Source organism: Alligator sinensis, unplaced genomic scaffold (assembly GCF_000455745.1).
Source record: "Alligator sinensis unplaced genomic scaffold, ASM45574v1 scaffold319_1, whole genome shotgun sequence".
In the NCBI taxonomy this organism is placed as follows: domain Eukaryota; kingdom Metazoa; phylum Chordata; order Crocodylia; family Alligatoridae; genus Alligator; species Alligator sinensis.
Window position 1 is genome coordinate 981293 of NW_005842375.1, and position 26888 is coordinate 1008180.

The 26888-nt window shown below is 47.1% G+C and overlaps 1 protein-coding gene across 7 annotated transcripts in view; it reads right to left on the minus strand.

The window, feature by feature from the left end:
* LINGO1 (leucine rich repeat and Ig domain containing 1) overlaps positions 1-26888 on the minus strand; it is a 285485-nt gene that overhangs the window by 20446 nt on the left and 238151 nt on the right. Inside the window, exons 1-4 of one of the 7 annotated variants that reach the window (XR_003095416.1) lie at positions 26107-26201; positions 5364-5592; positions 4767-5000; positions 4467-4598 (exon numbers count right to left, since the gene is read on the minus strand). The exons of 3 other annotated variants lie outside the window; for them this stretch is intronic. The gene's annotated coding sequence lies outside the window, so the exon portion shown is untranslated. Of the gene's footprint in view, positions 1-4466; positions 4599-4766; positions 5593-26106; positions 26204-26888 lie in introns of those variants that run through there. 3 more of the 7 variants (XR_003095417.1, XR_003095415.1, XM_025210839.1) reach the window with 3 other exon arrangements.

Here is a 26888-nt window from a genome sequence, read left to right on the forward strand (position 1 = left end):
CCATGGATAGAATGGGTAGGGCAAGCATGAAGCAGTCTCAGCAGTGCAATATCTCATGGGGGTGAGAACAGCCTGGCTATCTCCCAGTGGCGTGGGCACAGGAGTGCGGAGGGGCTTCCAGGCTCTGAGAGTGCTGCAATAGTGATGTTCTGCTGTTCTCACGGCAGTCGGGCACTGCAATTTTTTGTGCACTGGTCCAGAAACCCTGCATCCCACACACTGGCACCTCACTGTGGTCACTGGGACATTTTCTCTCTCACTCTGTCTGGGCACTGCTGGCTCTGCAATCATTTCTAGTTGGGATTCAATGGGCCAGGGAGGAGGCCGTGATTTGGAACTCTGGTTCTGAAGGTGACACCATTGTATCTCAAGACCTTAAAGAGACAAGCACCCCAGACCTGTTTGCCTGTCTGATTTCAGGCCTCTTCTCCACAACCAAGATGTCGATCACTCTCCAGATTATGATGACATGTATTTCCCATAATAACAAAACTACTGCCTCAGGAATTTCCAGAAAAAGAAGGGGGCCCAGAGGAAAGAAAGGGAAATAAAAGAGGACAGAAGAGAGAAAGCTCTGCTTTCCAGCCTGGCTGTCTTGGGGCCAGGTTTACATGTATAATTCTTCTTTCTTCCCCCATCTCTCGGTTGTTTGATTTTGCATTATTTATAGCTTGTCTTCGGGGCCTGTATTTGTTGTTATTGTTTCATTCAACAATAAAATAGATTAGATAAAAACAAATTGTGTTGAGCCGCGGTTGGTGCAGCTCGTCCTCCAGTCAACAAGGCAATAGAAAGCCAGGGTAGGCGCCTTTTATTTGGCAGGCAGTTAGCTGTTTTGCAGTGCTGCAGTGCTTTGCCTACAAAGGTGGGCATCTGCATAGATGCTGAATGGCCCTTCCCAAACCAGGGAACAGGATCAGTATTTTACCATCTTCCCCTGTTTTATCGCTGTGTTCAAATCCTCTTTCAATGGGGAAGTCCAGCGGGTTCCAATCCAGAGCTCACTGAAGGTGACAGGAATCTCCCCACTAATTTTACACCCCTAGGCCCAGTTTTGCAAGGGATTCAGCTTCTATTTAGGCACCTTCAGAAGAGCTCAGCACTTTGGGTTGACAGCTCTCAGGATACTATCACACCACATTATAATTGAGACTTTGTTTAAAGGCTCAGAACCTGGAGTGAAATTCCAGCTTTCACTTAAACAAAAAGATCATATAGATGAGCCAGAAAATGTCCATGCTAAAGGTTCAGAAATCAAGCGAAACTCCAAATGTATATGTAAATATGTAGCTATATCTATATCTGGATATATACATGCACTATATTTATAATTTTTATTTTGTGTGTGTGTGTGTGTGTATATGCATGTACTATATTGACCTGTTGAGCTCAGGGTCAACAGTCATGGGAGATGGCGAAACACTAGAGGACCAGAAAAGGGCCAATGTAGTGCCCCCTTTAGGAAAGGTAAAAAGGAGAACCTGGGGAATTACTGAGAAGTTAGCCACACCTCAATACCCAGAAAGTTACTGGAACATATCCTAAAGAAGTCCATTTACAAGCATCTGGAGGAGGAAAGGCTCATCACAAGCATCCAGCATGGATTTACTAAGAACAAATCATGTCAAACAAACTGGATCGTCTTCTTTGACAAAGTAACTATTTGGTGGATGAAGGGAATGCTATGGATATAGTGTATCTGGACTTCAGCAAGGCTTTTGACAAGGTCCCACATGACCTTCTTATAAATAATTTGGAGAAATATGGGCTAGACAAAACTGCTATTAGATGGATAGACAACTGGCCCAATAGCTGCAAGCAAAGGGTAATTATAAATGGATCCATGCCAGAATGGCAGGAGGTTTGGAGTGGAGTCCCACAGGGGTCTGTCCTGGTTCCTGTGCTGTTCAACATATTTATTAATGATTTGGGTGCTGGCACAGAAAGCTTCTTCAGCAAATCTGCAGACAACATGAAACTGGGAAGGAGTGTGAACATGTTGAAGGATGGGAGTACAATTTTGACGGACCTTGACAGATTCAAAAGCCAGGTTGGAACTAACAGGATGAAATTCAACACTGACAAATGCAAGGTGGTACACTTTGGGAAGAATAATCAAGAATACAAATACAAAATGAGTGACACCTAGTGGGATGGCAGCACTATAGAGAAGAATCAGGGAGTCTTGGTAGATCACAGATTCAAATGTGAGTCTGCAATGTGATGCAGTTGCATACGAAGTGAATGTGGTTTTGGGATTCTTTGATAGAAGCATTAGGTGCAAGAGACAGGAGATGATAGTGCCTCTCTACTTAGCACTGGTTAGGCCTCATCTACAGTAATGGCTGCAGTTTTGGCCTCCACATTTTAAAGAGGATATAGAGAAATTAGAGAGGGTCCAGAGGCAGGTTTCTTCTTTTTCATCTTGTTGTGTTCTGCCTGAGATTGTTGATGACACATATTTAGCAGAATTCGCAGATTCGTTAGACTCTGACAGGGCTGTGACATGAGTGTTTCTGCTATGGCCATTACGGCAGTTGGAATATAGCAGAGGCGGGTGACAAAAAATGATAAAGGTCTTGGAAGGCAAGTCATACAAGGAGAGATTGAAGGAAATAGGCATGTTCAGCTTTTGGAAAAGGTGCGTAAGTGGGGGCATGATAACAGTCTTCAAATACCTGGAAGGCTGCCATAAAGAAGAGGGAAAGCACCTTTTCCCTTTTGCTGCATTGAGGAGGACACAGACCAATGGTTTGAAGTTGCAGCAACATAGATTTAGATTAGATATCAGGAAAAACTTTTTCACTGTTGAACAGTGAGGCTGTGGAATAGGCAGCCTAGGGAAGTTGTTGAATCTCCATCACTGGAGGGGTTCAAGAAGAGGCTGGACAGGTATTGGTCAGGGAGGATGTAGGTGTAGCTATGCCTATATTATACTTAGGGTATTTCCCATGCTTTTGGGTTTTGCTGGTTGTTGCAAGAGGGCAGGAGGGAATTTCTCCCTTCCACTGGCTATATTTTCCTCAGAAACATTGGGTGTTGGCTGCAGCCAAGGCTGGGGATTTTGACTGGGGTATATCAGTGCTCCTGCTTGGATTTAAACCCAGAGGTCTAGAGGGTCCTGCTATAGTTGGGGTCAGGAAGGAACTTTACCCCATGGTCAGATTGGTATGGGCTGTGGGGGTTTTTGTCTTCCTGTGTAGCAGCGGGCATGGCCCTCTACCTGGGATCTCTCGAGTGTATTTTAACAACCTTTGTAGCAGCAGGATATTGGCCACTGTGGTCTCCCAGCTTTATCTGTGGCAGATTAGAGTGTTAGGTCTTGTGTTGTGTCAGGGTGGACTGTGTAGTTTTGCTAGGTGGTTAGAGAATGGCTTTATACAGAATGGTCTGGATAGGGATGATAATGTCTCAGGCAGGGGGTTGGACTAGATCAGCATTTCTCGACCCATGGGTCGTGACTGAGAAGTGGGTTGCAAGAATATATGAAAGGGTCACAAAAAACCTAAAAATTGATCAATCAACAAACTTTAAAAATGGATTCTCCTTTAAAGGAGAAAAACATGGGAAAATGTGGGTTTTCCCATGCAGACTGGCAGAGTACCAACCTGGGAGGGCTGCTTAGAGCCCCCCTATTCCACACATATCCCCCCACACACCCATCCCCTGCTGCACACACTAGGGGCAGAGGGCGGTGGGTTGGGTGTGAGGGGCACCGGCAGGGCCAGGGGGCTGTTTTCTATTTAAACTATTTACTGGGTCAGTACTGGCCATCAATGTTTACAGATGGGTCTGGGTACAAAAAAGCTTGAGAACCACTGGGTTAGATGACCTCTGAAGGTCTCTTCCAGCCCTATGATTCTATGAATGCTGGGCACCAAGCACTCCTGAAAATCTAGCCTGGACTAAAAAATCTTATCCTACTCTTTCCAAAATGCAGACCCTATAGTTCACGGACTACAAAGCTCACCTTGGTCTGTGTTCCTCTAGGAGGAAGGGGCACGTCTTGTAATCAAGCCACATTTCACCACAGCTGGGAAGCAGCCGCATTAGAGATGAAATGCGTGATAGTTTTAATGCCTCCAATAATGGCTCTAAACACGTATGCAGCTTCACGCGGCAGCAGATCCACCATGGGGTGCCTGTTTCCTCATTTCCCATTCCTTTCTTCCATGTTTCTGCAGCCGTTCATGCAGGGAGCGGCAGGTGTGGAGAAGCAGGACCCGGGGGCTGTGCAGACGGAACTAACCTCTGGGTTGCCCTAGATTTCTTTGTTTGGGCTGAGAGACGGTGATTTTTTTCTCCCTAAATGATAATAATACTAAAGAGAATGCACTCTCAGCTATATGAGAATAAAAGTAATCATGGGGAAATATGGTGTGTTTAAATTAAATTGGAAATGGAAAGCCAGGGTTTCCATTTCAGTTCAGCGTCTACAGTGTTTCAAGTTAAAAAGGATAAACAGACTGAGTACAAATCAGTTTAATGGCAGCAAATGATGGCAGCTATATTCAGTGGTTTCCCAGAGCCAATCATAACTCAAACCCAAAGCGAGAGGGTGAGATCCAAGACGTAGAGGCAGTGCTGGGAGACAACATCTACGAAAACAAGAGCAAAAGGTATGTGGGGGTTGCTCTCTGCTTTAGTCTGCTGAACAGACCGAGCTGAACATCTCCACTCCACCCCAACCCTGCTAGTTGCTCTCGGAGGCACAAGGAGAGTGCTGGCTGCTTTCCCAGGCAGCAGGTTCTTAACCTGTCACTCACTCTGTATCTCTGGAACACAGGGCCAACCCAAGAAGCAGCAGGGTGATATCTGCCTGACGATGTGAACTTCAGAAAGTTGCCTCCGCTGAAATTCCCCCAGCTCTTGCTGGAACATCAGACAGGTGCTGAAGTTGCCACGGGGGCAGGGGATGTGCTCTGAAAAGGGGTAGGTCACAAATAGCCAGGCCTGGTTCCCTAACGAAATGAGCTCCCATGTGAGTCCCATCAGCAGAGCTGCGGAGAAGACAGAGAGATTCTGTTTTGCAAGAAAACAAAACAAAAAAACCCAACTGGGAGCTGTTTTTATTCCTATTGGAATGAAACCTGGGAATCTCAATATTCTCCACAAAGAAAAAACAAAGCATTACGTTTTGGATGGATCAGAAATTTTTACTTCAATTACACCCATATACAGGGTCCTCAGAAAGTCCTTGTGCACTTTTAAACTTTAATAACTTAGGTTGTGCACAACGACTTTATGAAGAGCCTGTATATATAAAAGGGAACTAAAAAAATCTTGGTGTTTCACTATGACATCCATTTTTCACATAAAAATGATAAGTTAGACAGCAATGTCCGTGAAACTGTCTCAGTTACCACTTGGGCAGAATTGCATTTTCTGATAGGAAATGGTTTGGTCAAAGTGTTTTCAGCCAGGTTCCACTGGTCAGATCTCCCTGTTCTCTCTGAACGTCATCAGGCCCATCCATCTGCTGAACTGGTATTGGTGATTTAGCGTTTGTTCACACTCCATGTTGAGCTCAAGGGTCCTGCTGAGAAGCAAGTACCACCTTCTCCCTTCCACTCCTCTCCCTCAGGCCAAATCCTAGACATGAAGTAATATATTATTATATTATTATACATGAAGTAATAATATATTCTTGCAACCCATTTACATCTACCCAAAACAGAGTCCAAGAGCAATGGTGGAATGTGTGCTCAAGGGTGCTCTAAGGCAGCTACATTGCCTCATTTCTGGGATTTCATGTGTCCAGAGGAGGAGTGAGTGAACAGGGTATGCTTCCCAGTAGTGCTCTGGAGCTTGCTTCAGAGAAGGTACAGACAAGCCCTTCCTTATAAGGCTCAGCCCCTCCTTACTGCAACTGGTAATGACTGCCACATACACTCTCTCATGCATCTCATAGGGAAACTTCTCTTAATCTACGCTAGTGCCAGCTCGCTTCTTCCTTGCAATTTCTCTCTTCTCGTGTTCCTGTTAATCGTACCAGTGATTATTCTGTTAGTGATCACAGCATGATGCCCACAAATAAAGACAGCTCCTATTCCAAAGAGCTCAGGGCCAAATTTTCAACAGCTGTCATGCCACTGCAGTGAATTTACTGATTTTCCCCAGCTGAGGAGCTGCAACTCAGTTCTTCCCCAATGTGGCACTCTCCTCCACTCAAGGCACTTATGTAGATGCACGAGGCAGGGCCAAGGCCCAGTGACATTGCAGGAGTATAATCAGAGGGCTTACTCACAACCATAATCAGGCTTTCTTCACTGCTCTGTGGGCTTTGCCCAGGCATCAGTGATGACACGAGGCAATGGAGCATCAGGCAGGAAACTTTGTGTACATGCCCAGGTGGAGAAAGAATCACACTGCTCCTGTACAGGCCAGACCCTTGGCTGGTATAAATAAATATAACTCCATGTACGCCAATGATTAGTTACACCACCCAAGGAGCAGTCACCCAATGTCTACACCCCCATTCTAACCTTTGCTGTGGTAACTGGAAAGGGGCTCTGACAGGGCACCTGAGATTGACTCTGGAGGAGAAGAACCTTGAAGTACAGTTTAACTCTGCTTGCTCCCCATAATATAAGGCTGCATATGGAGACGAGGGGCCAAAGCACACTTCTCAAGCAATTCCCACTAGGAGTTGTAAACCATTGCAAACTGATGGAATAAAGAGCAGTGGCACTAAGTACCAACAGAGGCTGAAAGCACTAGGGAAGTGCAAAGGTTAAGCCTCTCTTCAGTTGCACCAAATGGTGTGGACCCTACTCCTCATGTCCACCCCTTTCACCTTGGTAAAGTGCAAGACAAGTTTGCTGTTTATAGGAAAGCTACACAAAAAGAATCAAAATATCTCACAGGCCAAAGTAACCCAGGCATGGGCACTTATCTTCAGACCCTGGTTTGGGTGAGAGTACTACAGTGCTCATGTTAGGGACTCTTGCTTTGGGCAGTCCAAATGCTAAGAGAATCCAACTGATTTACCTTTTTTTCTTCTACTTTGCTAGCTTCTTTTCCTTTCAAGGAAGACTATTTCCTTTTCCAGCTCAGCCCTGGTCCAACAGCCTTTGTGGTGGATGCTAGTGCTCCTGGGCTTCTCAGTTATACTGCTATGGCTCATTTTTTCTTGTCTAATGGTTGCTAGTCTAATTTTCCTAATCTTGCTGTGCAACTCTAGCTCAAGAGAGCCCTTAACTCCTTTGCTGCCCCTTCTTTACCTTTCCTCAGCTTCCACTGCCCACAACCAATGACAATGTTCTAGTGTTCTTGCTCCACTCTTTACATGTGGTTGTGATAAACCTCTGATCTGTTCCACTCCTCTGCTGATACACACACTGTTTGCTCTCTTCACTACTGCCAGGCACTGGGCTGATGGCGTTTTAAGTTGCTCTCATCTGTACGTCCAGTTCCCCCCCACCTTTTTTTTTTTACCAGACTCTTGCTGTGTGTATTCACTTAAAGTATAGTTACAGCTGGCATTTTTTCCCCATCTAATCCTCATTAGTTCTTATTTCTCCATGTTAAATGACATGAGCCACTTGTCAGCTGATGCAAGGGAAATAAACAAACTTCTGGCAGCATAGATGACACCACTCCATTTCAAAACAACATCTTACATAATAACCTCAATGTCTTTCTAAAACACTTCATCCAACCAAACAAAATGGAGGGGGGTGGGGGGAGAGGCCAATTCCTAAGAGGCTTCTTGAGTACCTTTCCAGTTAAGTAAGCAGGAGTTTTGCTTGAGTAAGGACTGAGAGTCTGTCCAAATATTAAGAAAGTATTCCCTTGATTCACCTTTGCCATGAGAATACCTGAAACATAGTAGCTCTTGAAAAGCAGGTGGAACTACTAACAACACTTTAGGACAGGACATGGAGAAAACTGTACACAAATGAACTAGCATAAGAGCATTTCAAGGGACAGAATGGACCCACTTGAGAGGAATGTTGTCTGTGACCAGTTCAAGGATTCATAACCATATTCTGGCAAAAAAAGATCATGAGATCTTAAATGAGATTAATGTCTCTCCCATGCATCTCATCTGAGAGACTGCTTTTCCAGTGAAACACTGGTCCCTACATCCTGCTGGTCTGTCTGTTCAACACTGACCTGCAGAAAAGAGTGCCAGCTACTGAACCACCAGTGCCACTGCCAGTAGAACCTCAAGGGAGCTCTTCTCCATAACCCCGTCCCCCGAGTACTCATTTATGCCTGTGAAACATAGGTCTAAAACCCTACTAGATGGGTCCAGGAGTGGAGCATTCTGGTAAGGTGCCAGACACCATACAAGGAGCAAGCAAAGGAGACTGGAGCCTTTGGACTTTCCTGGGAGATCTCCAGTATTCAGAATGGCAAGCCTTACCTCTCCTAATGTGGAGAGACCTGACTGAACCCTTGTCTGCAATGCCCTGGCTGCAGGCTACTGGGAACCCCAGTGGATATTCCCTGCAGGATCTAATGCACAGAAGCAGCTACTAACACTGCTGATAATTTACAACCTGCAGCCACGGTGGGAGAAGCACTCAGTCCTCTGGGCAGTGAGGAAGCAGTGGGACAAGGGACAAAAGTGGAAAAGCACTGGGCAGAGGCTGGAAAATCAAGGGGCACTGTCTGCCACGGGCCCCCAGTCAGTGTATTCCCAAAGGGCTGCACCATTCTGCTGTGGAAGTGCAGGCTTTCATGGAGAATACTGGAGCAGATTGGGACTCCTATTGTTAATAAACCATTGCCTGTGCTGACAAATAGCTTTCACATGAAATGACCGACCAAGAGGGAACCTCATCCAGCATCTGAGATTTGCATTAGCTCTTGTCTCTTTGGGTTGCTCTGGCCCTCCCAAACACAAGTGCATAGACAGAACACACTCTTAGCTGCACACTCCTTTTGACAGATCAGTCACAAGGGGGCGGGGGGAGAAGAAAGGGGAGATTCAAGTCATCAACAAAGGAGAGAACTTATTTAAGTGTCACCCCTGGGAGACAGGGCCACTGGGCAGAGCCCTGGGGAGGCAGGTCCACTGCCAGGCTCAGACTCTGCCAGTCACCTCTGGCTTGTCTCCAAGGTCTGAATTAGTTGCTTCCCATTTCATATAAGACATCTTGAACCTAAACAATCAGCTGAAAGAACAGATCACGTCAAAATATTTCTGCTTTGCCCTCCTACGAGAATTTCTCATCAGAGACCAATCCAATTAAGGTGCTGGCTATGAAATTAACCATAATTACAAGAGAGATATTTAATGTTTTGCATTATGATGAAGAAACAGAATGAAAATAAAAAAGATGATTGGGTCCTTGTGAGATAATATAGAGCAATATAATAGAGGGGGGGAGCGAACTGCACAGGGAGAAGGCAGAAGTGAAAAGGAAAAGCCGGGATAGAAAGAAGAGAAGAGCAAAGGGTTTGAGACACAGAGGAAAATGATGGAGCAAGAGAATGGCAAAGAAAGGAAGCAAAGAATGGAGAAAGTAGAGTGAGAGAATGGGAGGAGGGAAGTTGGAAGAAGGAAGGGGAGATGTGTACAAATCTCTCATGCTAACGTGCTGAGTCTTTTCATTAATGTAGGAGATTAGCAGTGCCCAATGTTTCAAGGGGAGTATTTATAACTCTCAAGTCTCATTTAGAGCCCTTCAGGCTAGGAAGTCTCTATGCAGAGAGAGACAGTTGGCTGAAGGGCTGGGAGGGGAGCAGTGCAAGGCTGAAGCAAGGAAGGATCCTGCCAGAGACAGTATGTGGAAACCATCTGAGAATGAGGGACACAGGAAAGCTCAGTAAACAGGCATCCGAGCTGGAGTCCTGGGGCTGGGTCAAAAGTACCCATAGAATTGTGCACAGAGAAGCTGTGCAGCTAATTGAGAGGCAGGCCTCTCACCATGGCCATTGCTGGATACTTCAACAGTGTCCCCCCCCCCGTATTTCTCTAGCCCTCATCACCACTGTATCCAAGTCCCCCACAAACATTCATTCCAATTGGAACTGGAGTCCTATCCCATTTCACATGCCCAAGTGGTACTTCTGTAGCTGTCTAGCTGCAATGCTTGGCACTTAAGGACAAGCTGGACTCTATTTCTACCCATGATGAAACAGAATTGCCTTGCACAAGTACCTGCTGGAAGTAGTATGGAGGAGGAAGGGGGCTATCCACCACCTGGAGCAAGAGCAAGACCACTTATTGATGGAAAAGGAGACTCAAGTTTTAACCCTTCCTCTTCCATCTCTTCCTCCCCACCAAGTTACTCTGGCCATCAGGCCATGGGCTAAGCATTGCCTATAGCCCTCTCCAGCTCTCCTCTTGAAGCTAGCCCACTGTACCATACCATTACTTTTCACTGAATAAAATGAGGGACAAGGGCAGACAGGGGGACAAGGGTCCAGGTTAGAACCCAGGGTCCCTTCCCTTCCACGGCAGGACCCTTCTCACTGAGACACACTCCTTCTGGCTAGTGCTTATCCTCTGGGCACTACATAACTTTCCCTCTTGGCTATCCAGTGGGCCAGCTTCAAGAGAAGAGCTGGTGAGTGTTCTCAGTAATGTCTAACCCGTGGCCTAGTGGTCTGAGCACTCTGCTTGACGTACGTCATATCCCCTCTGGGCTCTGTAGGGACTTAGACTCTGGGTCTCCCACAGTCTGGGCAAGTGCTCCAAGCATTAATCTATTGAGCTAAGAGGTAGGAGAGTCATCTTCCTCCTCTGGCAACAAACACTGGCAAGTCACATTTTCTTGTGACTAAAATTTCAGAACTTGCAGGATGTTATGTGCGTGCCTCTATGGTCCTGTTCTGCCCAGACACCTATGCAGCCATAGTGCACCCTGCTGAGCATGCTCACTACAGAAGTACAGGGTAAGTGCTGCTATGTGGAAGAAAACTGTACCAAAATTTGCTGCTGCGCAGCTCTGTAAGTGCCACTTAGACACATGCTGGTGAACTTAGGGTTCAGCTCCCACAGAGTGGCAGAGACTGACACCAATCTCAGAGCTCCTGCATCACAGGCCAAGGCCTTAATCACTCCTTGCTGCAACCCTCGCAGTGCACCTGCCTAACTGTGCGGCAATTTTTTTTTCTAACTCCATTTAATCAACTGATGCCCTGAGGCATGAGAACTGTGAGCCAGGCTAGCACAACTAGAGTCACTCTCCTGATTTAGACTAAAGCGAGGTGCCTCAGTAGCATTTGTTATGGCTAAGACTACTTAATAATTGCAAAGCTCCTATTTTTAATATGCTCATAACTCCTCACAGCATGCCCATTTGGGGCTGACTGACCCATGGCAGGTCTCTAACTTCTGCTAATACTTTCTAGAAAGGATCCCTTGAGCTGGCAGTAGGTCCAGGAAAGATGCACTGCTCTCCACTGTTAAAACATTCTTTATTCCTTCTTCGAAATGGCTACAGAAAGCTAACTGGGACTTGCCTGTTGACCTGGATACTGTTATTATTAGCATTAGTACTTTTGATTGGTTGGGAAAACATTGTTTTACATTTCACAGAGATAAGGCCATGCAGAAACTACAGACAGAGCATTCTCTTCTAGTCTATTCCTGCCCTGCTCTCACCACTGTAGTAGCCAAGCGCCTCCCCAGCACATAGCGGGATATGACTAAAACCTGTCACATGGAGCTTGTTTTCTGCCTCAGTTTTTCCCACGTTCAGGATTATACAGCAGGCCTTATGCCCAGGCATAGCGTTTCCTACGCTGTGGCTGTGGGGCTGTGGCTCAGCGTTACAAATGAACCCCATATTTTCTGTATTGACATCTCCCTGCCTGTTAACCAAACTCACTGTTTAAAAACTACTGCTGTGCACCAAACAAAAGTTCTCCTAAAGGCACTTTCAACAGTTCCTTCTACCCCCACGCCCAGCTCAAGGTGCTCATCCTGCTCACCTTTAAATAGCTCCTTCTACTGAGTGCAATGTGGCATTCTGGGCTTTGAACTCCACCTGCCATCGTGTTGCCCCGTCTTCTGTTACCCCGTCTTCTGTTATTATGAACCATGTTTATGACAGCCTAAGGACCAACTAAGAGTGGAGCCCCACTGTGCCAGGTATTGCACAAACACAGAGCAGTAGTAGCAGTGTCTTTCCCAAAGAGCCAAATAGACAAAATAGGCACTGTGGAAAGGCAGAGAAATCAACATTGGCAAAAAAAGGCAAGTGAGTTCTATGTCTCTCTCCCTTTAGGCTTCTTAAGTCCTTCTGATGTTTATGAAAACCTTCCCCTTCATTTTGTTTAACTCAAATGCATTGGCTGCATCAGCTGATTTTACAACCTCACTTCCAGTACAACTGTGTCATAAACACTGGCAACACCCAATCTCAGTACTGAGGTCAGGGCCCCTCCAGCCATTCACCTTCTCCCAAGCTCAACTATTCACTTTTGCTCCTTGCCTCCTACTTTGTCACCTTTTAGCTACTGAGTTGCCTCTTGAGGGACTCTGCTAAAACAGCAATTGAAACAAACGAGAGACTTTTCTTTTACCAAAAATTTTACTCCTTCAAAGAGCTTTCAGAGGTCAGAGAGGTGTGATTCGCCCTTACCGAAGCTATGCTGTGACATTAAGGTTGAGATTTTCAAAGCTCTATAGAGCAGTGGTTTCCAATTTCTACCGTGGCCCAGTAGGAGCGGGATGGGGTGCGCAGAGCCGGCTGCCCCCTCCCAGGGCTGCCCTGCCACACAGCTTTAACCCTGAAAGCCGCTTGCCTGGGCAAACAGACAGGGGTCCGAGCAGGGGGCTCATGCTACAACCCGGCAGTCAACCTGCTGCAGCTCGGTGGTTGGGAACCCCTGCTGTAGAGAATACAGAGTCCCAGCTTCTCTTAAAATTAACAGACAACATGTGTATACATCCTTTAGATGGCTTTGAAAATCCCAGCCCAGATGCATCAAGGTGTTTTCAATATTTCTATCCTTGAAGTTTTTTCCAGCCAGTTTTTCTGATAGTGAATAAGATTAAGCTGATAATTCTTCTCACCTCTACTTGGTCTTCAAAAGACTGCCGTGACACTGACCACCTATTTGTCCTCTGTTTGATGGCTGTTTGTCAGGCAAGAGTGTGTATTTTAACTGGCAGTTCAGTCGTTGTGATCAGAGCATTCTGGATGGATGCCAGAACCAGGAATGGGAGGGACTGAGAGGGCAGTCAGCCAGACCATAGAAATGGGAGGGAGAGAAATAACCAATAAACAATGGCCACTTCCAAGAAGCCACAGGGATGCTTCCAGGAACTGGACAGGTGGTTCATGGAGTGACAGTAGCTTGTCACTGGGCAAACTACTCATCTTCCTATTCAGCTGTGTGGCATCCCTCTACCTATGCACACAGACCCTTTGTAGGTCACCTGTTCTAGCTCTGGGTTATCCTTTTCCAGCCCCTGTTTCAGCATCTCTTGGCCTGGTGTATACAGACCCCTTACTTTAGAACAGGGAAACCCTTAACAGACCTGCTGCCCCAGCTCCAATTTAATCCCTTTCCAATCTCACTATTTGTCACCACTGTGGAGTGACCACGCCACATTCTCTCCTCCTGCAGCACCTGTGCCTTCAATGAAACTTTGCCCATTTTCCCAGCAGGGAATTTGGGCTGTTGTCTCTCTGAATGCTCTGGGTGGTCACACTCAAAATCCAGCCTAGATCCATAGCAAACATGTAGCTGTTCAGCCACCCAGGATCTTAGCCCACTTGGAACAAGCCTCCACACCAGAGCTGGCACTGGCTAGCAGCTTCAGGGGCAGCTCATGGAAACGGCTAGGCAGAATGGGTCTGAGGGACACAAATGGGAAGCTTGTGTTGCTGCTGCCCTTACTATGGCTGGACACAGGCTCACAGTCTCTGGGCCTGCTCATCCAAAGCTTTTACCAGCCCTGACATTCTCTGGAGATGTCAGGGCAGGCAGACATGGCTGGACAGTCTCACAGAAACAGTTCTGCCTTGTTGCCTTAACAAAGTATTTTAATGGCAGTGTCCTCCCTCCAGAGTGCTGGCACCAGGGGCTCGTTGGCCATTAGAGGATGCTGACTGCCAATTCTGTGATTCCAGAGAGGTCCAGATCATGTCCATAGCTGTCATGGGCAGGTACCTCACAGCAAAACCAGCAGTCATTGGGCTTCTGTTGGAGCCTGGATAAGGATCCCCTGCCTGCTCCTAGGGCCCCCCAGTCAAGCTCTGACTCCTTCCTGGGCCAGCTGGCCCAAGCGGTGCCTCATCCTGTTGCTGTCAGTGATGAATGAAGCTTGGCACTTCCTGCCTGTGCTAAAGAGGAGACAAGGCCTTTCCTGGCATTTATTAGCATTTATTCGATTACCCAGGTCAAGCAGACAATTAATGCTGCTGCTTGGACACAGCCACCTCTGAACAATCTGTCTTGTGAGAGCCGCTCCCTGCTTGCAACGCCTCTTGAGTGCAGGGGGCAAAGGTCATGCTGTTCCCGACAGCAGAGATGGACAGGATGATCCATCACCTTGCCACCTTCCTGGGACAAGCTGGACATGGCCATCCTCCCCTGACAACAGCACTGACCAGGGAGGGAGAAAGAAGAAACTGTGACAGGCTACTAGTCCCAAGTCCTCTCCCCAATACACTGTTCCTCCCTGTTGATCTGCAAGCACATCCTAAGGAGGCCAGCAGCACCTGTGATTAGTGATAAGCCTATCATTGTCTCTACTTCATCTCCAGAGCCTCAAATGGTGACCACTCTGCCTCCCTCCTAACCTTGAATAGGTCTTCTCTAGTGTGAAGGATGCCATTGCCTTCACCCTGCACTTCTTCCTCACCTCATCTCTACCTTGGCAAGGGAATCTTTTTGTTGGCAGCCACTAATGAGGGGTTCCTGGTGCCAGTCTGCTTCCCTTCTGTCAAGAGAATAGCCAAGATACACCTGCAAAAACCTGTGGACTTTCCACTGCCAGGAAACAGCATCTCAGTGGGAGCTGCAGCCTCACTGACAGGTAATAAATGCAGGACAAATGGAGAGGGAGAAGAGACAAAAATAACTCCCAGTGCAGTGGGAGTACCCAGGGAGAGAGACGCACACAGAGAGAGGCGCAGAGGAAGAGCATGTGGGGAACTGGGTGAGGGGAGTAAATGATAGAGGATCAATTCCTGAGCTCCTGTAAATTGGCAGATCCACCACTGGCTTTGAGGGAACTAGGCTGGTTTACACCCACCAAGGATGTGGCCTCCAGTATGGGAGCAGGGGGAGTGACAGACAGTATGGGGGAGAAGGAAGAGATAAAGGAGGTGGAGTGAGAAACCAGAGGGAAGAGAGGATGATAGAAAACAGGAGAGGGACAGAGAGATTGCAGGGAGAGTAGAAGGTGAAAGGAAACAAACAGGCAGCGAGAGAGAATGAAAAAGCCTCTTTGCAGCCAGTTCCCAGGCTTGGGGAGACCCTGGGTCAGAGGCAGTAGGCTTCCCTGGCTCAGATTTGCATTGATGATGCTCATGCATTTAACCACTGTCCTTAACATGCCACATACATGCTGGAATGCAAGGGCCTGATTAATCCATCTGCTGTGCATGCGCAGCTCTGGGATGAACAGGCACTGGGAGCTTTGTGCAAGATTTTTCTGGTTCCTGTGAATTCTTGGAGAGCAACCACACGTGCATGGTACAGTGCATGGCACACAGCGGTACACTGAGCTTCTTGCTCCAAAGCACAACCCCAACCCACACCCATCCACAACCCCAGCTCACACTGCCCATGCCTTCACATACTGTGAGACCCCAAATGCAGGTACCACGTAAGTTAGAACTCACCCTTTCTCCAACCCCTAAACCCTCAGCAAAGTGGTGCCAATATTCAATGTTCCCCACTTCTCGGCTCTTCTTCACTGGTGTTAATGGGGGTAGCACCACTGCCTTGCTGTGACCCCCCCACTCTAACATCTTCATTCTGTTGGCATCCACCTGCCCTTCCCAGCCACTCCTTGTCCACTATGAAACAGTCATTACCTCCATGATCACATGCCGCTTTGTCCCAAAGGACCCCTGTGTCACTCAGTGCAGGGGATGGAGGGTGTACCTTTCATGAGTAGTTCTTTGAAGTTCTGTTTTCTCCTGGCTTGCAGTGTGTGAGCCCATGCCTTACACTACCACACATTGTCAAACCCTGCTTTGAAGACAGAAGTATTAATTTTCTCATGGGGTTCACCTGATGTTCATCACTACAGTGTCTGACTGCTTCCCAACATAAATTAATTACACTCCACAACACCCCTGTGAGGTGAAGGGATGGTATTATCCCCATTTTACAAATGGGGAACTGAAGCAGAGAGAGATTAAGGTCAAAAGCGTCCACTTATTTTGAGTGCCCAATTTGAAACACCTCGCACCTGATTTTTCAGAGTACTTAGCATTATTCAGCACTTAATGCATTCAAAGCACAGTTCCCATGGATTCCACTTACACAGTGACTGCTCAGCAGCTTTGCAAACCAGAACCTAGAAAATGAAAAACATGCAACCAGTTGCCCCTTCCTGGCTTCTCATGTCAGTCCTAGTGTCCTTGCCCAGCCAGCCCCAACTTCCATTTCTAGGCTCTCTGTCCAAGTCCCAGCCCCCCTAGTCTCTGGTCTCTGTTTCTCCTTCAAGCTCCTTGCCCCAATCTCTGTGTTCAGCCACTCTCAGACTCCACTTATCCATTCCAGACTGCTCATATGGCCGTACGCTCTCTGACCTCCGCAGGGTTTTCTTTTCCTTTGACCCTTCAGCTCCCAGCTCAGTCTCCCCCCTTTATCTCCCAGGTCACAGTCCCAACTCCATTCCCCAACTCCCATGCTCCATGTCCTAATTTACTCCTACAGTCCAACAAGAAGATGTGCCAGACATCCCTAACAATAAGTGGTAAAATATTATGCAGAAGGGATGTACCATGGGGGTCTGTGTTGGGAGGGATTCATGGGCAGATGGTTTATATGAGTATATAGTATGATGGTATATATGGAAGAAAGTCCAGGGGAGGGCAAGCATAACCAACAGAGGATATCTTATATCTGTGTGGATGTAGCAAAGGATGCAGAATCAAGTCGGTTGCAGGGTTTTGACAGGACTGCATTAAATCCGTGATCTAAACCAGATGCTTGGATCTGAATCTCTTTGAATTTCAGGATGGTGCTGGCATCCCAGGAGCCAACCTACTTTCAGTTTTGGCTCCAAGCTGGATTCAGAACTGACTGAGGTCTGTTCTCTGCTGCGGCGATGGGTGAGCCCTAGGAGAGCAGGTCACATTCCCAAGCTTGCCCTAATTAAGCCTAGAGCCCACCCCGAGTCCCAGATCTGAACACCATTTCCTTGGACTGCCCCTCTGCAAACCTTTTAAATGAGTCCTGCACCTAAGTGGAACATTCTGACTTGGTCTGCAACTGGGAAGGCTATGCCAAGATATGGCACCTACCCCCATATTCATGACCATTTCTGATGTGCTTGTCTTCTTTCTGAACTCCTCAGAACCAGGCCAGGAGGAATCCCAGCAAAGCCAGGTCACAGAGCCTTGCTCCTGCCAAACTATGGAGCATTTTAGGAGTATTTCTCCTAAAAAAGCCAGAGAAGTTCTTTGGCATCAACACCCGTGACCCATCCAGGGCCATGGTGACAGAAGACACCAGCCTCCTATTTATCAAAGGCAGCAAAATTGCTCTCACATTCTCTTGCCCTACATACATTCCCCTCTCTTGCTCCAATTTTTTTTTCTCCTGGATGGAGAGAAAAATCAACTTGAAAGAAAATTGAGGCCGTGGCCTTTTGTTGTATTTATTTCTTTATTTTTCTTGTGCTGTTTGGTTTGAGTTAAGTATTTAAAGACTGTCTTAAAGGCTGCCTTTCTCCTCTCCCCTCCCCAATTGGCTTTGCTGGCACCTTTCCACTAGAGCTGTCTCTTCTTGCACTGAAAAATAAACAGAATCTTGTTCCCTTGGGTTCCCTGCTTTATCAGATAAGGGATGGGAGCTGCTGAATCAGCAGCTTTCAGGATCCAGCTAAACATGCTTTTCTCCTCATTCTTTGATTCACTCTCAGCCTTGAACCAAGTGTCCTCGTCCCCTTGCCTGCTGAAAACTGAGGCTGTAGTATCAAGGCTTTCAAACACAAAGATACATTTAGAGTCTCTGTTTCAGGATCCCACCCTGTGAAGATCAGCATCATTCTGGTGGGGATTTAAGGGTCAGGATGGAAAGGGGGCAAAGGTGTCTAGCTTGCTTGGGGTCAGGATGGAAGCAGAGAGCTGGGGAAGGATCAGCATAACATTATGTATGAAGAATAATATGGCAAATATTATGCTACTATATAAAGCAACGGGGCATCTGCACCAGTACTGTGTTACTGTACCCAGTGAGTACAGGAGTACTGTGTTAATTAGTCAACTCCACAGTAAAGTGCATGTGTAGATGCACCCAGTGAGACAAGGGACAGGAACAATTCCCAGATATGGTTGCCAGTGTTCTGAGAGGAAGACAAGGGTCCCATTTCACAGCCCTTTGCCAGGGTGACCAGGCCTGCTCAGCGATGTGCCATGCAGCAATTTTTTGGCCCCTGGTAGATCTTTGTAACCTTTGTCCCAGTTCTACATATATCCTCTGCCTTTAGAATAAATCAGGGAGTTTAACTGTCTAAACATTTCAGTTCTGAAATATGTTCTAAATACAGAAACCCAAAAAGGGAGAGCACAGAGTTTCATTTCCAGAGCAGACACCCATCTGTTTTCATAATCATGTCTGATGTCTCTTGGAGGGACCTTGCCTTCCTTCAGAATCTTTTCACTCTCTTTTTGCATGTCACTTTCCTCCTTTCTTTCTCCCAGTTCCTGGTCTCTGCTCTGTATCCTTCTCTCCCCTTTATATAAACTGCCTGCCCTAGGGTCTTGTTCCCCATGTTGCATCTCCCTCCAACCTGTCCTCTTCTCTCAGGGTCTGTCCCATTCTCCCTTGACCCATTTGTGGGGACTCTGAACTCTACTTCTGTGCTGCACCCTTCCTTTACACCTCTTCACTAACCAAAGACCTTTCTGCCCCCAAACTGCTTGCCTGTTGTTAATTTCCTCCACCACCTACCCTATGCCCACCAAACCCAGTCGTTATTAGGCTTAGTTTTCCAGGAGGACTCTTGAGAAGCTCATAAGTCTAATTTTTCTTGGATCCTTTCCTATGGAGCACCTCTTACCACCACCCTTTCCTATACCTTGCAAGTGCTCTGGCTTCATAACAGAAGAAAGACCATCCTGGGTCGCAATCTGCCCAGGGTGCTTTCTGTTCTATGACATACATGTCTGCTCACCATGCATGATGGTCTGTGCTAAGAACTATGCCAAGATGGTCTGTGTGGCAAGAACAGGGCAAGCCTATTGTGCAGACATCACCAAGAAGCAGCAGACAGCACTTTACACTCCATGACTCTGGCTTGCTTATCTGAATGGCTTACAAGGTTTCCTAAGAGGAGGTTCTCCAGCCTGCTTGTCATCTCAGCTAAGGAAGAAAGCTGCTCATTCACCTTCTGCCTGCTTTTCCCCATGGAGAAAGCTTGCTTTGGGCTAATGCATAAAATGGTGCCATATTCTAAAAGCTCCGGGAACAGCTGATGGGCACAGTCCTCTGCTTCCCATGTGGCTGAAGGTGTCCAACACTCTCCCTCCTCCTGGCCACACCACTGGCTTCAACGGAATACCTCTAAAGTAAGCAGAGTGGGGAAATCTGGGAGAAGACCAGGGGGCCTGATACTGCTGCAGTAAGATGCTAATCTCAAGGATGCCTTCAGGACAACTGAGTTACTACCAGCTTCACACGAAGGTATGTGAGACTAGAATCTGACTCCTTCCCTTAGTAATTCAGCTGGTTCCATTTTTAGTCCTAACAACTCATTTTAGAGGCTCTAAAATACAGAAGAAAGTCCTGCCTGTCCTACCACAATGTTATACCCTGAGGCTGGAGAAAATGCTCCTTGTCTCAATCATTCTGCAAGATTAGAAAACACATGAGATCTCTTGTACTCCTGCTGGGAGAGGAAATCTAAGGCAGGGAATCTGAGCTCTGAGTCAGTGGATCAGGTCTGCTGTACAGTGATGGTGGGCAGCAGTAAAAGCAACAAAATTCATGGCAACTGACTTCAGCGCCTGGAGAGCAGATTTTGTTTCAGAAACATCACATCTTTTGCCTGGGGGGAAGGCCTGATTATCTCCATCTCTTAGATGGGGCAAATGAAGGACAGAAGTGGAGTGCCTTGCTTCTCTTTGGTCATGCAATGATCCAGGGGCAGAGTCAGAAGCAGAACTCAGGGGTCCTCTGTATCAGTCTGCTGTTCTAACCACAAAGTTCCAGTGTTTCCGAGTAAATGCAACAACAGTGACAGCTTGGGGAGCAAGTAAATAGAGAAATAAATGACTCAGAAAAGCAATTCTCTCCCACCCACTTCAGATGCACTTAATTTTCCCCACTGCTGATAGCTCCAGGTCTGAAATATAAAGTGGATATGAAGGGGGTCATGGAGAGACAAGTTTGGCTTGGCTTGACTCTTCACACTTACAGGTGGTGTTCAGAAGAATAAAAAGAGCTTCCCAAGCAGGCTAGATGGTTGGCCTCCCTCTATCATCAGCTCTCAGAATTAAAACAGCTGTGCTTTTCTGTCATTTCTATCACCCTCCACCCCCACAGCTCTTGTACCCAACAGGATGGAATAACTCTCTGTCTGTGTGAGTTAGCTTGCAAGGTGCATGGTAACACTGACCAAAGGGACCTGAAGTCCCCTGTGGTTCAGTGGTAGAATCCTTGTCTGCTACACAGGAGATCTGGGTTTGATTCCTGAACTCTTATACAACTATAGTCATGGAGGCACCAAATGTCTGGACTCAGTCTGGCCTTTGGATTCTGTCTCAATGGCCTAAAGGGAGGATGGAAAGTCTGGGTAGCCTCAACTCCTCCATGCTCCTAACTAGACATATGCATTGAAGGTCTGGTTGACCTCTCATGCATACACCATGATCCAGTAGGATCTACAGTTGTCATACCAATAACTGCCAGAGGAACCTGAAGGTCTGAATTGCAGGATGGTGGGTGGAAGCAGAGCAGAAGAGACAGAGGGAAAAAAAGAAGGGGCGAGAGAAAATAATATAAAACAGAACAGCTCCAACTCAGTGTCATGAAGACAAGCCACATGAACTTGGTGTCTTCTCTCTTCGCTCAGTGGCTCCCACCCATCTCCTCCTGTGCACTGGACCCAGAAAACACCAGCCAGACATCAAAGCAGGAACAGAACTAAAGGCCAAACATTGGCCCCATTACTCAAGATGAGTAGCCTCTTACTCTACAAGCGAGCCCATCAACTGCAGTGGCATTCTAATGCAGGATGGACAGGTCATAAAAGGTCCACACACACTGGTCACCAAAGTATTCAAAGATCCAGGACTGGGATTTTTAGAAGCATCTAATTGAGGAGTAAAACTGAGCAAAAGCTGGTATTTCCACCTCATGAACAACTCTGCCCTTTCCAGAAATTGTTTTGGTTCGAAAATCAGGACAGAAATTTGATTTTCATGGAATGAAAATTCCCCCCCCAAAATGTTGATTCTGGAAATCCTGAACTATTTCTGGAATCAACATGTTTATTGAATTCTCTTGGAATCCTTTGTTTTGAGTTAGTTTAGTGTTAAACTCCATTTTTTCTAGAGAGGGGTATTGCCTTCTAGGAACTGTAGTTCTGGCAGCTTGATACCCCCATCCTTCCATACAAGGTATGCTTGTCCAGCTGAACTACATCCCCCATAATGCACCCAGTATGAGCTTTGATGCCATTTGTGGCCGGGAGCCAAACTGCATTATGAGATGTAGCTCCCCCAAGGAGAAAACGGGGGCCTGAATTACCCATCCTATGATGTGCCACAAAGGAAGTGCAGTTTTTCTTGAACCGATACAAAATGAAAGTTTGACTCAGTTAAAAAAATTAAATATTGAAATTCAGGTCAAGCAGACCCAAAATGTTCAGTTCAATTGTCTATTCGGAAAAGTGGCATTTTTGGAGCTCCTGAATTCTTTCTCTTCCATTGAGCCTCACAGGGAAGAGGAACAGAGTGTAAATTGCAGGGGAGGTGCCCTTCTGTGGCCCAGCTGAGCAAGAGCCACATGAATGCCAGCTTTCTGGGCAAGGGTACCCCTGATATGTCCTGGTGGGGTTATACTTGGTTGCTTAGTTCGTCAGCTCAGCTAACACCCCAGCAGATTTGTTTTCACCTTCTCCTAGAGACTGGACCTGGATGCAGTGTGAACTGGGCTCCCTCTCAGCCTCAGCAGTCCAAAGGATACCTAACTCTCACATCCATGAGTAAATGATACACAGCAGCAATGCTATAAATGCTAATGGATCCACCCATCACAACATCAGCTCCTGTAGTTCTTGTCATCCTCTTAAGTTTAACAAAGGCAAAGCTGAACCCCTAATATTTTGTCCTACCTAATAAGACCATTATCTGTCATTCCCAAGTACCATCCTTTCCCTCTCACGCTCAGACCAGTCATTTTTGTGTCCTCACTTGATCCACACACTCAGGCTGTGCCCAATACCCAATTCCCCCTCTAATCTCTCTCTCTCTCTCTTTGCTGAGCCTTCAGCTCTCCATTAACTACTGCACCTTTCCTCCCTGGCTTCCCTACAACTCATCTCACCCCCAGCTTTAGTTAAATATAAACAGAACTGCTACAATCATCTCAATTTCCTGCCACTCTGACCATGTCACCCACTGTGCAAATCTTGGCAATTGCTCCTCCTTTTCAAAGCCCTGTGGTTTTGCTCCAACTCTGGCTGACGTCAATGGGAGCCTTTCCATTGACTTCAAGAGGAGCTGAGTCAGGCCCAAAGGTTCAAACTGCTTATCCTGGCCTTCAGGGTTTTCCACGAGGCTGCTTCTTCCTGTTTATATGCTCTTGTCTTTCATTGCATAAACCTCTTCACTCCTCCTGGGCACAGAAGGGGCTGTCATTCTCAGAGCGTCACAATTTGGCCCCTGCTTCTTGCTTGCTCCAGAAGGAAAGTAAGCTCTTCTGGCACTCTCCTTCCATTCTAGGCCCTGGCAAGGCAGGGAAAATAGCTGCCTGGGAGAAGCTGCTCTTTCATCCTGTGCTGTAACCTGCAAAGCATGTAGCTCACACAGAGAAGACTTTGGAGGTTGTGTGGCCTAGATGGGAATAAGAACTCTTTTACACTGTGATAAGACTCTGACCTGCCTATTTTGGCAGATGGCAATGGAAGAAACCTTCTCTGAAAGTGGTATGAGGGAAGAACTGAGAGCTAGGAAGAGTGGGAGTTTAAATGAAGTGGAAGTGGAAGAGAACCTGTATGATGATGACCCAATGTGATGGTCCCACTAATTACCATATAACATTAAACTGGGGGGAAATAGGAGTCATCAGCATGTACAACATATACCATCAAGAGGTAGTGATGATATAAAAATCAGGTTTTTTCATTGTAGAGGAAGAGAGCAATTCCCTCAGCTGAGCTCACATACAGAAGGTAGGGAAGATATGCACCTTTATGGATTAACTAAATTACACACACAAACACGCGCACACACAGCACAAGCTTTTGTGAATCCAAGTTCATGCAGAAAGCAAAGTATAAGGAGGTGGAAAGGACTATTAGTGTCTTATTCTAGCAATTGGTAATGAAAGAAAAGATGCTGATCATCTCCATCGCCTCTCTGTGGAGCACAGGGCTGCCACTGAGAAACAAGCACTGCCCATTGGCTCCTGGATAGAGAGACTTAAAGGGGTCCTGGATTTGGGTGAGTGCAGACTGGGAGCAAGCGCATGGGACTGGCTTTTCAGGGGTACTCCCAAGCTTGGCAAAGAATCTGTACAGATGTGGGCTCAGCATTCAACAGAGCTGGCCCTACATACCCTGAGGGAGCAGGGACGTTATATGAAGTCTGTCAGATTGCAAGAGATGGCAGTAACACACGTCAGAAACAGAGCACAGGGCTACTACGCAAAATTCAGATTTGAACTGGCCCTGGCCCTGGCCCTGGCCCTGGCCCTGGCCCTGCTGATGAAATCCAACATGGCGCTGTCTTTTCCATCATGTGGCAGAGAGCTAGGTGCTAGGAGTGGAAAATGCAGGCTTCTAGTCCCAGTTCTTGAAGTATGTGTTATTGATGGGATCGCTGTATCTGTTGTGAGCAGCACATGGGTTGGTATAGGAGTCCCACCTACCCACCCAGCAACCGCCATGCATGAATAGTGCCCTCACAGTCCAGTGCATATAACCAAGGCAATACCTGATGAAGTCTATTAATCCTCATAGAGCCATGATTTGTTCAGTTGCACTTGATAATTCAGTGACTGTAATTACAGTATAATTACACCATAATTGCAATGTTATTATAAAGTGATTTATCAAGCAATGAAATTAGACCTCAAGTTATAGGGTCTGATATTACTTACATGTATCAAGCAGTATAACTTCAGCATCATTACAGTAAAAATGTATTAAGTATGAAACTAAAGGAATAATAAGTAATTCAGTCATGCAGTTAACCTTCTAGTTATGTGAAACAGTGGTAATTAGAGGTATCACAAAGTAATTACATTAGAGTTGTAGCATAACTACAGAGTATTATAGCAACTGTATAACTATTAGTTTTGTAATTAATTCCTTGACTTGTTCTATACAAAAGGCATCGGGAAAACCTCACTTCTTTCTAAGATTGGAAAGCCCATCCTCCAAGTAATTTCTGACTGCATCAAATCTAACATCTTCCCATCTGGACAAACCTGCAATTAAGCAACCCCGCAGCTACCAAGGAGCTACCTTCTAAGAATACAGGTTCCCAGGCTGCTGCAATCTGAATGAGGTGTTGTCCACCCCTATTTCGACAGCTTCCTGTAATCCCAGGCTGTTTACGTATAATTAGATTTACGGGAAAGAGTAAAAGTAGAAAAGAACCCCCCTCATGCAGATGACTTGCTACCTAACTAATGGGAAAGTCCAAAGTTGGGACAGACCTGCTAAAACAGTGCATTTCAATGAGTAGAGGAGATCTACATTACATCTCAGATTGCTCAGCCTTGAAACAGGCAATTGAGGAAACAGCAAGGACTGCCTGTAAAAGTGGGCTGGAAAATGAAGGGCAAACTTGTGGGTGACAGTTCCTTCACATCCATGGCAGGACCTTGGAAGCTCTGAACCTAGCAGGCAAGAACAGAGCTAGAAGGATATTGATGTGAGCAGAGGCTGAAACATTTAAAAGCTTCAGAGAGAGATCAGTTCCCTATAGTTATATAAAGCCATGAATTTCCCTGCATTGCACATTACAGAAAGGAGCCAGGAGGAGACTGAGGGAAGGCAAAAGGGGTGAGGACAGTACTGAGCTTAGGAAAAAATGCCTTTGTGTCTCTTCTTCTTGCCCTGTCCCCAGCTCACACCACCTAAGAGAAAGAACAAAACTGCACTGGAACTTTATACCCCAGCGAGCCAGGGACGGTTTAAATGGAGACATGGTCCTTGGATGGCAGGAGGAACACACTGGCATAGACAAGAGGAAGCCACCAAACCTTTTCCCCGAAAGAGATGGTTGGAAAAGGTTCCTAAAGCCAGACGAAAAAGTACCATGGGACATTAAAGCAGCATCCTACTCATTTTTGTGAGCTATGGCAGATGGGAAGAAAGTTCTCCTAAGGGTTGGGAACAGGATAATGGACGGTTTCAGATACTTGAGGGCTATAATTAACAGACAGTGGGGGATGTGACCTTGCCAAGGCTGGATAACTGAGGAGGTGCTGCCATTCCAATTTCAGGGAAGAGAGGATGGGGGTGTGAGAGCCAGGGCCCTGTACAGGCCCCTGAAGTCTGCAGGAGTGTCATTTCAGCTCTCCATCTTTACCCAGTTCATTTTACTTCACTGACTGTGTACACTCATTTCCATAGTGCTCACCACTGTAATCTGTGCCTTGAAGAGTTCAGAGCTAGTGCACTTGCCACAAGCGGGATGGGAAAGAAAGGGTTAAGCCTTACTGAAGGAGCTGGGATGGGGAGATGGACAAACCCTGGTGCAAAACACTGTTAAAAGCCCAGTTCGGTGCATGACAGAGAAGGAAGAGGCAAAGCCCCAACTGGGGAAAGAGGCAAACCTTTGACAGAACTGGCTTTCTGAGCCGACTCGCCTGGTCCTTCACCAACACGCTGCTGATCAAACACAGGTGCCAGGGTGTCTTTGGGTACCTGCTGTGCCAGGGAACAAATGCCAGGGACATGTGTAGCACCCACTGTGACTATGGCATGGGGCTGGGGGCTTCCACTCAGCAACGTGACCCAGCGCTGCTTCTGAAACAGTCCCTACAGAGCCGCAGTGCAAGCCCACTTGTCTGTGGCAGGAAGGCAATTTTACTTTGGAAGGACGAGGTGTGTGCCTGTCTAGCTGCTATGGTGACAGAGACACTGAAGGGGCTCAGAGCTGTGCTGGTGAGCTACCCAGAAAGAGGCTGGAGAGCCGGGTCGTGTGATCGAGCACTTACTGCCTGGCAGAGGGTCCTGCTCAGTCCCTGCACACATGCATCAGAGCTGAAGCAACCGCCCTATTTTCTTCCCTGAGCCTGCCAGCTCCAGTGGCCGGAGCGAACCAGCCCCTCTCGCTCCCACACGCTTTTACATCCCAGTCAGAAGGGACAGCCTCTGGTGCCCGAACCGAACGGGGCCAATCCCGCCTGCGAGGCAGCATAGTGGGGAGCCCAGCCCCCCTCTCCATCCCCGTGGAAGCTGAGACCACCTGTGTGGGAGCCAGGCTGGCTGTGCCCCACACTGGGGGCCAAGCTGCCCCTTCGTGCAGCCCAGGCTGTGGGGGGAGCTCCAGACCTAGCCCTGCCCGGGCTCAGGGACCCCCGCGCCGCGCCCCCCGGCCGGGAGGAGACGAGCC